The sequence below is a fragment of the Phyllostomus discolor genome, chromosome 7 (assembly GCF_004126475.2).
Source record: "Phyllostomus discolor isolate MPI-MPIP mPhyDis1 chromosome 7, mPhyDis1.pri.v3, whole genome shotgun sequence".
Classification (NCBI taxonomy): domain Eukaryota; kingdom Metazoa; phylum Chordata; class Mammalia; order Chiroptera; family Phyllostomidae; genus Phyllostomus; species Phyllostomus discolor.
In genome coordinates this window covers 79,488,488-79,500,348 of record NC_040909.2, presented here as the reverse complement: position 1 = coordinate 79,500,348, position 11,861 = coordinate 79,488,488, and positions in this window count along the sequence as shown.

Here is an 11,861-nt window from a genome sequence, read left to right as displayed (position 1 = left end):
TCATTTTCTAATTTTTTAGAGAATAAAAATTTTAAATCTAATTTGACACCATAATAACTCTTACTTAAGATTAATGGCAGCAATCTTGGCTGTTATTGTCTATCTCTTGTTGGTAGATGATGTGCTCCATGTGCTCCTTCATATATCACACCTGAGCTCTAGGTTCCTGTTACACACTGAGAGGGAATGAAATAGATATAAGATGTGTCCTTTTTCCCTTCACAGATGCTTATAACTCAGCTCCAATGAGAAAATATGTGTATGTTTCAAAATAACTAATAATAATGGTAACAATTGGAAAGTCTTGAATAATTGGAAATGAAAATAGTACAAAATGACTTGATTACGAAAAAACTTACAATGCTATATAATGGATTTTTCCTCCAAATGTAAAACAAAAACACATTTTTAATTTGGGTAAATTATGTTTGATTACACAGCCTTCCTCAATCTGAGGAATATAAAGATTTTTTAACATGTTTTCTGTGTTTTCTCAGTTATCATAATCTTTTGGGCTGGTACAAAGCATTATAAAAATAGTTTTTGTATAGCACCCAATCCTTTTTTTTCTATTCTCTTTGGGATTTGGGGCCCTCACTGTTGCGCGTGGGTCACCGGCCAGCAGTGATCTCGGAACGCTGTGGATGGCTTGCCGAAAAACACGCGAGAAAAAACACGTGCACAGAGACAAACTAGTTTCTGTGGGGAAGTAGGGACGAAATGGCCACCCCTCCCCAGTGGGGAGCACGCCGATTTACCATCCATACCTGCTTTTATTGGGCTCATTTTGCATAATAATTCAGGTAAAGTACAGTACTCATTAGGGGGAAGTAAGGAACTATAGAAAACAAGGAACTCTGCTGGTCTATTGATTCGGGGTCAAAGAGCTGTAAGACTTTGAGGAACAAACTAACTTCCTCCTAGGACCCCTCTCATTCAACTGAGAGCATTCTAAACAAAGAAGGTTTCACAGTAATTTACATATTCTTTCTTAGGCCTGATCACCCGAGGAATCCGCCCTTTTCAGCACAGAGCTACACCACCCTGTTATTGTTTCAGGCTTAGGTGGAGCAAGGGAACTAAGGCAATAAGGAGATTTTGTCCCAGACGATGAGAACTCAGGCTAGGTCAAATCCGAGGAGCGAGGGTCCATCACCCTCTTTTGCTGCAGCCCCCCAAGTCCTTCTTTTGGGGGGCCTCCCAAAGTGATTGTGCCTGTCTTAGGTCATTCCCCCCGTTAGGAATCTTACCCGGCTTTGGCTAACCGACCAAGCTTTTTGGGGTTCAGTTATGAATAAAGCAGCAGAAGCAGCATTCCTGCCAGGGAGGTAAGCTTTTGTCTCCTTGCTGGCTTACGGTTCCAAGGGCGTTCCCTTAGCTTTAGCCTAGGCAGGGGTTTCAGCTTCTGATACCAGTCAGGGCTGTTCCCAACACCTCACACCATATTATGTGCAGTGATTGCTGGTATCATCTTCTTCTACCTTCCACCACAGTCTCTCTTTTCCCTACAACTACTTCTGGTGAGAAGTATTTTCCTGTTTCCCCAAAGACCCCCAGACCAGCTAGCTTAGATAGTGTTCCTTGCTTTTATGTAATGAGTATCACTCTCCAAAGTCATAGCAGTAAACAAAGCATGTATTGCTGACATTGGTGTAAAATGACATAGTTCTTTGATACTGCTTTGTTATCAAATTTTGCATTTGAAAACATGCATATTTTCTCCCTTGCTAAAAATCCCTGAGATCCTTGAGGCTGGGGAATTTGAGAAGCATGACTTGAGTCACTGTCTTGAATTGACTTTATCTTTTAACTAGCTTTGCCTTTTAAGGAAAGTTCCTTCTCCACTGGGTACTGTGCCTAGATAGCTAATGGATGGACTTTGTCCCTCAATAGTCTGGATACCTTCATTTTAGAGGTTTTTGTATGTTAGCTCTTAGCATCTAAATTACCATGTTTATGAGGGTTATTAGCATTCTCTTTAAAATAAATCCTTAGTGGGATCAGCTTGCCAACTATATATATATAGATATGTATATATATATTCATATATATATATTCATATATATTATTCTTAGTGTGTTTGTCTAGCTTAGCCCTTTACTCTGCATTTTTTACTTCATTGGAAATAATCTATAGCTTCAGATTGTTAGTAAAATAACACAACACAGAACAATTTTACACATTAAAATGTTTTAAAGGTCATTGTAATTTTAACAAGAAATGTAAAAGATTTTTTTAAAGACATTTTCATAGTGTGCTGACTTTTGACATAGGCATGAAGATATATTCTTGCAAAATATTTGTTTCATATTACATGTTTTTAACAAATATCTTTTAAATTCAATCCCTCATGATCCATAAGCATGGAATAACAGTGATATATGTGATAATTGCATTGTACTGAATTGCATAGCAAGCAATACATTCAGTGTTTGATGTTGAAAGGGCACCTAAAAAAGGTAGTGTTGTTACAGAGTGCAGCCAAGAGGGGGTCCCCAAATGGGCATTTGAAATGGGGTCCAGAACTTAAGGTGTCCAGGAGATTTTGGGATGTCTCCATCCCCCCCGCCCAGTGTGTGTGTTGGGGGAAGGGACAAATGGAGCAGGGCCATTGAGAGCTGTTTAGCATAGCAACAGCCTTGCAGCTAAGCTCTGGCGTGGTTATTTGGCATATCTATAACCTTTGACTGGTTGCATAGATATGTTAAGTAGCTGTGATCAGCTCTAAGCCAGGGGAATGGAAGTAACTTCCCCACCCAGATGTAACTGGGGGGGGGGGGCGGGTCCCCTGAGTTACAGTGCCTGCGTGGGAGCTCAGAGAGGATTGGCTCCAGGATATGGGGCCACGCCTGCCCAGACTCATGATGGCAGCCCAGTAAAGCTGGAAGGATACGAGTTCTGGCATGTGAAGCCGAGTGTGGGAGGAGTCGGAAATGAGGCTGCAGAGGAAGATTGGCCGCGGGGATTTAAAACCCAGATTTGGCGGCCATTGAGGGGGAGAACCATGCTGCTTTAGGAGGAGAAGCACACGGACTTGACGGAGTGTAGACTCCTGCAGCCCTGGTTAGAGAACCACGCGGCAGCCCTGAGGAGAGAACCACGTGGCCTGGCAGAGTGGGGCCCCCACAGCTTTAGAAGGGGGAACCACCACCTGGTTTTAGCAGAGATCCTGGCGACTCAGCCGAGGGTGCCGGGAATCCAGGGAGGTCTCCCAGTCGAGAGGGAGTACTAACTGAGAAGAACCAGAGGACTGCCTGAGCCATGGACTTCTATTTCCTTTCCTGAGATACGGTACTCTGGACTGGACAAAGGGGGAAGGAAAGAAGGACTGTGTGTTTGTGGGTGTTTTAAGGGACTTTGGGATTTTGGTAAAGACATTAGGTCACTACTTTAAGTTAGTATAGCATTAAATAAACATTTCCTTTCCTTTTCATGAATCTCTGGCATTGAGAGACGTTTTTCCTCTGGCGGCGGACATAATGGACCTGGGGCCTTCTTTCAATAATAGTATATCATCCCAGGCCCCCCTTGTTGTGTTCTGTAACAGTGTTTCCATGAAAACAGAATAATCCTGGAATTTTTTCAAGGGTACTCCCAGCCCAGAGGCAAGGACTTTGAGTGACCTTGTCTACTTTTCTGCTTTAAATGACTTCCATCATCTACAGTGTGCTTATAATTGTGCCAATTCAGGAAATGTTAAACCTATAAAAGGGTAATGTAGGTATAGATATAGGATTCCTACAATTTTATTTAGTCACTTTCATCTTTATCAGCTTCTGAAAATGGATAGTTTTTGCTGGGATTATATTAAAATTAAGTTACATAATTGTATTGTAGAAACTGATAGATATGGTTCTTAAAACTCATTTGAATAGACTGTCTTCCAGATGGGCAAAATCATACATAGATTTTTAAATTTGAAACTGAACTAATACTATTAGTTGGATTGGTACCTCTCATCTTCAGTTAAAGAAATTGAGGAACAGAAAGGTTAATTATTTGAAGCAAGAATAGAATCGAAGACTTTTAGATAATTGTTGAGTATTTTTTGTTTTTGTCTGCATTTTTTCTGCTGAAAAATAAAACTAACATTTTTATTTGCTGGATGAAATGAAGGAGGGCCTTGAGTTCAGAAACATAAAATCTCATTTTGTATTATTCTATGTATTTGAATTTTTTCTTCTAAAATCTCCATTTCTTCCTCAAAGATAAAAAATACTAAGATATACTGTTTTTTTGTTGTTCAGCAGCCTGCACCTTTATCTATTATAGAAGTGAAAAAATATTATTAGCAATTTATTGATGCATTTATAAGTGCCAGAGTACTAGTTTACTTCATTTCTCCAACATGATATTTATAGGAGCAAAACAAGTATGTATATGTACATATATGCACATGTATATACATATATAAAATATAGTCACACATACATACATACACACTCACATATATAAGTGCATACAAAAGTACACACATGAAATCTCTATTGTCAGCAACATTACATGTATACTGAGAACTTATAATATCTTTAGGTTCTCAAAACAATATCTGGCATATTGTAAGCATTACATACATACTTCCTTTTCCAACCATGATGTGGCCTATAATCAAACTAGATTTCAGATCCATGAAGAACAATACACATAGGTCTATTGTGCTTTTAAAAATATATATATTTATTTTCTATACAAAAAGATAAAAATGTCTCTACCGTGGCTAGAACATTTCTGAAAACATTTCATGTCTACCAGTCAGTAAATAGTAAGTGCTAGCTGAGAGGTATGGAAAATAGGTCTTGTGGAAGTTTGGAAGAAGGAAAGATTGCTTCCAGATGAAATGGTCAGGGAATGCTTCACAGGAGGTAGAGTTTAAGCTACACTTTGAAAAATGGGCAGGATTTGGATAAACAAGGCAAGGAGGGTTGGGTTGAGAGGTGTTATAACAAGAGGAAAATGGAATGGCAGAACTTAATGGTCATCTTTCTCTGCCTTGGGGTTGATAAAGGAGGTAAATATACTTACACATGAAGCAAAAAGGGAAAGCTCCTTTGTTTCTTTTGGTGACTTTTGAACTCACTTTCACTATTGCTGTGCTTGTCAAAACAAGACTCCCTGGAAAAGTCTCCTTTCTGTTATGCTCTTTTTGATACTGATATATACATACCTGTTGCTAACAAAATAATATATTTCCATAGTTATGATACTCCTTTGTATTTACAATGTCAAAATCAAAGCAAGTAAGCATGTATGTGTATGTGTGTGTGCTGTTCTTTAAGCATGGGTATCTCTAATTCATCAAGAAACAAGGAAACTGGGGTCTTTTCTTTTGTCCAGAGTAGCGGGAAACATATTGTCCCTACATCAGCAAAATAACAATTGAAGTACATACAGCTGAGCATTAGAAGATGCAAAACATATCATGTTTAATAAACTTCATGAAAATCAGGCCACTTTTAGGTTTATTTAAGGTTAAGCTTAATAGAGTATTTAATCCCAGTTTGGATCTTAGCTGTCATGTGTTCAGGTAGTTTAAAGCCACTTTCATCATAGGTCTTACAATAGCTAGGACTTTTTACAGTTTAGCTAATATTTAGCTTTATTATTTAAGTGATTTTAACATGCTTTATGCTATATGTCTATTAATTAGGGTGGCTACAGAGACATATGTCCCCCCAGAAAACAAAGCTCTACTCTCCATCCTCAAACAGCTGTTACCCTTATGACCTTAACTGACAAAAGACACACTCTTGTGTATACTGGCTAATAAAATGTATGTGACAATTTAATTCATTAGTAAGGTGTATATTCACAGAATGTTAACCTAAGGAAAATGAAATTAGGAATGGATGTCTGCTGGGAAAAAAATCTTGTAAATGTACATCCAAGCTGAAAAGAAACGATTTGGGGATTTTGTGCTGCTCAGGATTACCTGCATCAGTGAGCTTTTCTATTTCTTGTAACGGAGGATTGACTTAGTTTGTCTGCTAGAAGCCTACCCCAGCTGAAAGGATATTTAGTAATTATGATAGATTTAGGTTATCTGTCAATGCAAATCCCTGAATCAGATATGTATACAAATAAAAGTATTTTATTTCTTTATTTTATTTGATCAAAGTGGTTTTGAAACATACTAAAGGTGAATTTGGGGTTAATATATAAAGAGAATGTTTTAGCAAATACCAGATTGGTGAAAATTAGCCAGATCTCATTTTCTCTAAATAATGTAGCCTCCTCTGTTAATATATACCAGTTCAATCTATAATATTTATTACACCCTTTTTGTGAGCAAAGTCCTATGATTGCATCACCTGAACAGTTATTTCAATGTGATTAAAGGCTAGGATTTCAGCTGGACAAGCCCACAATGCTTGTGGCTCCACTTTGCACCTTAAAACTTGCATTTGCACCTGCAAGAGGCTAAAATGAATCACAAGTCAGCACATGTGTGTTCCATTATTCATTTTTTATGAACAGATGTGGGTGATGTGGACAAAACTAGATGCATCTTTAATTGAGAAAACCTGTGGAAAACTTATCCCTAAATCTCTCCCAGGGAATTGATTTAGAACACGACAACTGTGATTTGGAAACTACGAGTCAGACTCAAATGTTGACCAGACAACCTAAACTTGAACATAGGCTGTCAGAAATGAATATTAAGGACATTAATCCTCACAATTTCCTTTCTTTCAAAATTTCTCTTTGAATAATGCTGTGTCCATTGGTTTTTTTAAAATGTTCACTCTAAAAATAATATAAACCATCAGGATTAAAGACATAAAACTCAGTGGCACTTATTTATAGAAAAATAAATTGGGTCCTCAACTTACTTTCCCATGCTTCATTCACACAGAAAAAAATCCTAGAATTGTGTGATTAGAAGATAGTTTGTTTCCTTTACACTAATTAACACATATTTGAATATTTATTCTACAGAAGATACTGTACTACACTAGTTGCTAGTTATGAGCAGTGAAGGCAAAAGTGAATGAGACACAGACCTTAACTTAAAGAAATACATATTTCAAAAGAGCCAGAGAGGAGAAATCTTTAAAAAGTATTTTTGTGGACAACTTTGGGAATGGAATGATAACATGATAAAAATGGAGGAAGTAGTAAGGGTGACATATTTACAAATTTGTCATTGACAGTGGGGCCTGGGAGTATGGGAATACAAAGCATAGATAAAAAGCCAAGTGAAATTGTGTTGAGCACTATGGAGGTAGAACACAAGGGAAACCTTATCAGAATCATTATTGGCTTGATGATGTAAGACTCAGCGTTGTCTCCTGCCATTGAGCATGTTCTCTGTGCTTAAGACTTCAAAAATTATTCTGGCTTAGAAGTGGGGCAACATCATTAACCAAACGTTCAATTGTGTAGTTGGTTGGAGTCTTACTTGACTTCTCTTATCTCCCATCGATTAACTACTTATTACCCTTTCTATCACCTGAATATATTATATCATCCTACATCCTGTTCACCTGATTATGTATTTATCTATAGATTTCTTTATGTGCGGAGAACAACTTCTTAGTGATTGGGTATCACTTCTTTCTATCTTCCTAACATTTCACATGAGTCATGCATGGAAAAGACATTTGAAAACTGTTAAATATATAGTAGAAAAATGTGATATGATGATTTTATAGTACTTTGTAAGGAGGGCGGATTCACATGACAAATGGGAGGATTTTTTATTTGCTGCCTTTTTGTCAACTTGTAGACAATATAAATGATGACTGTAGGATATGATATAGTAGAAGAGATAAATTAATCCACATTTGAAAAAAAAAAGAAAGAAGTAAATGGGCCAAGGTGAAAGTACAGCACATTGGGGGAAAGAAATGAGAAGTGTCATGGAGAGACTTTAACAGAGAGAGGAGCTGGATGCTGTGGACTGAACTTGTAAGGAAAACACAGGATTTTGAAGTAAATTTTATGCCCTGAGTTATAGAAACATATTGTACTAATTCTAAGAATATTTAATAAAATACTCATTCCTCTGAGGAATCTAGTAGAGGTTTGTTGATACTGGGGGGACTGAGAAGAAGGGCTGAGTCCTAGTGATGAAGGCAAGAAGAGAAACTTCCTATAGGGTGCAACTGCCTAGAGTTAGAAAGGAATGTCAGAAAGGAATATAGGTAAAAATAACAAGAAAGAAAATAGGTGTTTTGTCACTGTGGCAAAACACCAGTGTAGCAAGATAAGGGGGAGAAACCATCACCAAGGCAAGTCAGAGCAGGGACAAGGCTCAGTAGTGCCATGGAGAAAGTCACAGAGCTCTGGTTCATCATTCATACTCTATGAGAATCAGTGTATCTAAAATGGAAAATTTGACTGCTGGGATTAAGCCCTAAGGGCCCTGAAACACCTATTCAAAAGAACCAGTGCACCCCAGTGTTCATAACAGCACAATTTACAATAGCCAAGTGCTGGAAGCAACCTAAGTGCCCACCAGTAAACGAGTGGATCAAAAACTGTGGTACATTTACACAACAGAATAATATGGAGCAGAAAGAAAGAAGTAACTCCTGTCTTTCAGGACAGCATGGATGGAATGGAGAGCACTTTGCTAAGTGAAATAAGCCAGGCAGTGAAAGATAAACACCATGTGATCTCATCTGTAAGTGGAACCTAATGAACAAAACAAGCAAACAAGCAAGCAACATATAACTAGATACAATGAAATAAAGAACAAACTGGCAGCAACCAGAGGGGAGAGGTGAGGCAGATAATGGGGGAAAGAAGAGGAAGGGTCATCAAGGAATATATATAAAGGTTCCATGGACAAAGCCAAAGAGGGGAAGGGTTGAGGGTGGGATTAGGGAAAGTAGTGGCGGGAATGTGGGGACAACTATATTTGAATAATAAAAAACATTAAAAAATAAAATGTGAAATTTGAGATACTAAAAGGTTAAATATGTTAAAATATATGAAAATACAAAACATAGATGCTTAGAATATAGTAGATGCTCAAATAACATTTATTTTTTTCCTGAAACTTCATCTCTTCAGATAGTTGCTGGAATTTTTATTCATGTCTAAACAGTGAGGAGGTAAAGAGAGTGAGGAGACCCACTGTAAATCTAACTTTTAAAATGGAAAATTGTTTTTTAATAGGAAATATTGGAGACCATGTGAAAAGGGTTGCATCATCTTAAAGTTCCTAGTTCTTAGTGAATGGAAATGCTGGTTATAATCAGTCATGTGCCTGAAGTATTGTAAAAGGAGCGTTCAAATTCTTCAAAGTGAGGTAGTTCTCAGGTAACACAAGCCTGTGGAAAGGGTCATGGTACTAGATCATCACCACCATCATCATCATCACCACCACCACCACCACCATCATCATCCTATTGTTTTTTGGTAATGTCTTTAAAATTATCAGCTCTCCCAACTCTGACTTGCCTCTTGGATTTTGGGATGATAGAAGGTTGTTCCAATACTTTCTTGATTATTTTAACTATACCGAGTGACATGGTGGCTACAATTTCATAAATGCTCAACCTATTACTATTCCTATCAACTTTGCCCTCACTAAAGATCACCTTTGCTGAAATTATCTGACATTAAATCCCTCTTTGCTGACCACAAGGAAGCAGCCCTTGTCAGAGACTGGAATGCAGTCACAAGGCCAGGACACGTAAGTCTCACTTTAATGGTCCTTTTATCTATCTCCCCTAGGACTAATAGGATTAGAAAGTAGACTGAACACCACAAGGCTCATCCGACCTACACAGTTTCTTCCAGGAAAATGCTTTATTCCTGTTTCCAGATAGTCACAGTTGCATAAGATTATTTCATTTAAGTCATATCTTATCTAAGCTTCCACCCTAACAGATTTGATCCCACTGTTTGACCTGCTAAAAGGGAGGATGAGTTAAGAAGGCTGGGAGACTCCCAGAAATAATTTCAGACTACAATTACAACTGATCCAAATGAAAAAGGAAACAAGGAAGATAATATATAGAAATAGCTAGACAAGGAGCAATTTACTAAGACATAATTCTAAAAGGATTGGTAGGAAGATGGACTGGATAACATTGAACTAAGGATGTGCATTAGAGTAACAGTAGGATGCATGTTACACTAACAAACAACAATATAAGTTGCACCATGAGAATGGCAATAAGAAAAATACATAGACAACAAAAAAGGTATAAAACAACAAATGTATAGACACCAAAATGGCTTTCTTAATTTTCTGTGTTTTTTTTTATTTTGTTCAAGGCATGACTATGTAGTGAAGCCAGAGATGAAATGCTTGGTTGACTAAAGTAGATGTGCTCAACATTTTCCTTTTTTCCCCCTCCACATCAAAGGGGGTAGGTTTTAGATGAGGAAGTTTAGAATGAGAAATTTCAGCCCTGGGTGGCATGGCTCAGTTGGTTGGGCATTATCCCACCAGCTGAAAGATTGCTAGTAGGTAGCTGATTTGATTCATGGTCAGGGGACATGCCTGGGTTGGGGGGCTCTGTGCTCCATCTCCAGTTAGAATACTTGCAGAAAGGCAACTAGCAGACGTTTCTCTCTCACATCGATGTTTATCTTCCTCTCTTTTGTCCTCCCTTCCCTCTTTCTAAAAATAAAATTAAAAAATAAAATATTAAAATAAGAAATATCAAATCATGGTTGAGTGAAAAAACTTGAGATTACTTAGCAGCTCTTCCACCTAAGAGACTAAACAATCAAAGCTCAGCTACTATAAAGACTTACATATGCACTTGAAACTTTCTCAGTGATCTCTGAGCAACTAAAAATACAGAAAGAGATGAAACAGGCACCTGTTGTCCCCATCTTCAAGGGAAAGCTGGAGTCTGCAATGTGTAAATCAATAAACATGGTTTCAGTGCTGGGCAAAATTCTAGGATGGCTTATCATATAGGTCATTTTTAGAACATTAAGATTTAGAGCACTGCTTGCCTGAATTCATCATGTGCTATATTCTGTGTCAGCCTCAATATTTTGGTACATTAGATAGATGATATTCAATAAATATATAGATATATTCTTTGGATGTTAACAAGGAATTTGAATAAGTTTCTCATTATAGTCTTTGAAAGAAAGTGGAGAATGATGGCTCTGTAATAGGAAATAACATGATAAATATGTGCTTTCTTGAAACATTTATATAGAATGGGCTGGGTCACAATTTTCTTGAGGACAGGGAGTATCTTTTGTTTACCTTAATACACAAGCATGGACCACACAGTATATGCTCCAAAAATGTTAATTTCTGACTGAATAAGAGAATAAATAGTGAAAATATTCACTAATTATTGGTTGGTTTTAGGCATTTTTGGTTTTTTACTTTTATTATTTTTTAATCCTCACTTGACATTTTTCATTGGAGAGAGAGAGAGAGAGAGAGGGAGAGAGAGAGGAGAGAAACATAGATGTGAGAAACATCAACTGGTTGCCTTTGCCTTCTCGTATGCACCCCAGCTGGGGATCGAACACTGAATCTGGGTATATGCCCTGACTGGGAATCAAACCTGCAACCATTCAGTCTATGGGACAACACTCCAATCAACTGAACCACACTGGCCAGGGCTATCTGAATATTTTAAAATAGAAACTGACTGCTAACAGAAACCTTGCAAGGTGGCTTTGGTTAAGGGTCCATGGATACTTCTGGATTAAATAATCTCTGGCACTGATTAGGCTGATGCCAATCTAGTTTTTATTTTGAAACACACTAATGATTATTATCAGTTGGACTGAGACATTTGTGTCAACATTGTAGGTAATTGTATCTATAAGGCACAGAAAGTAGAAGCTCAATGATTGTTATGCTCTTTTAAAATATTTTGAATATGCCCAGGTCCCTTGCAGAACCACCTTACATCACAAAAAGCTAA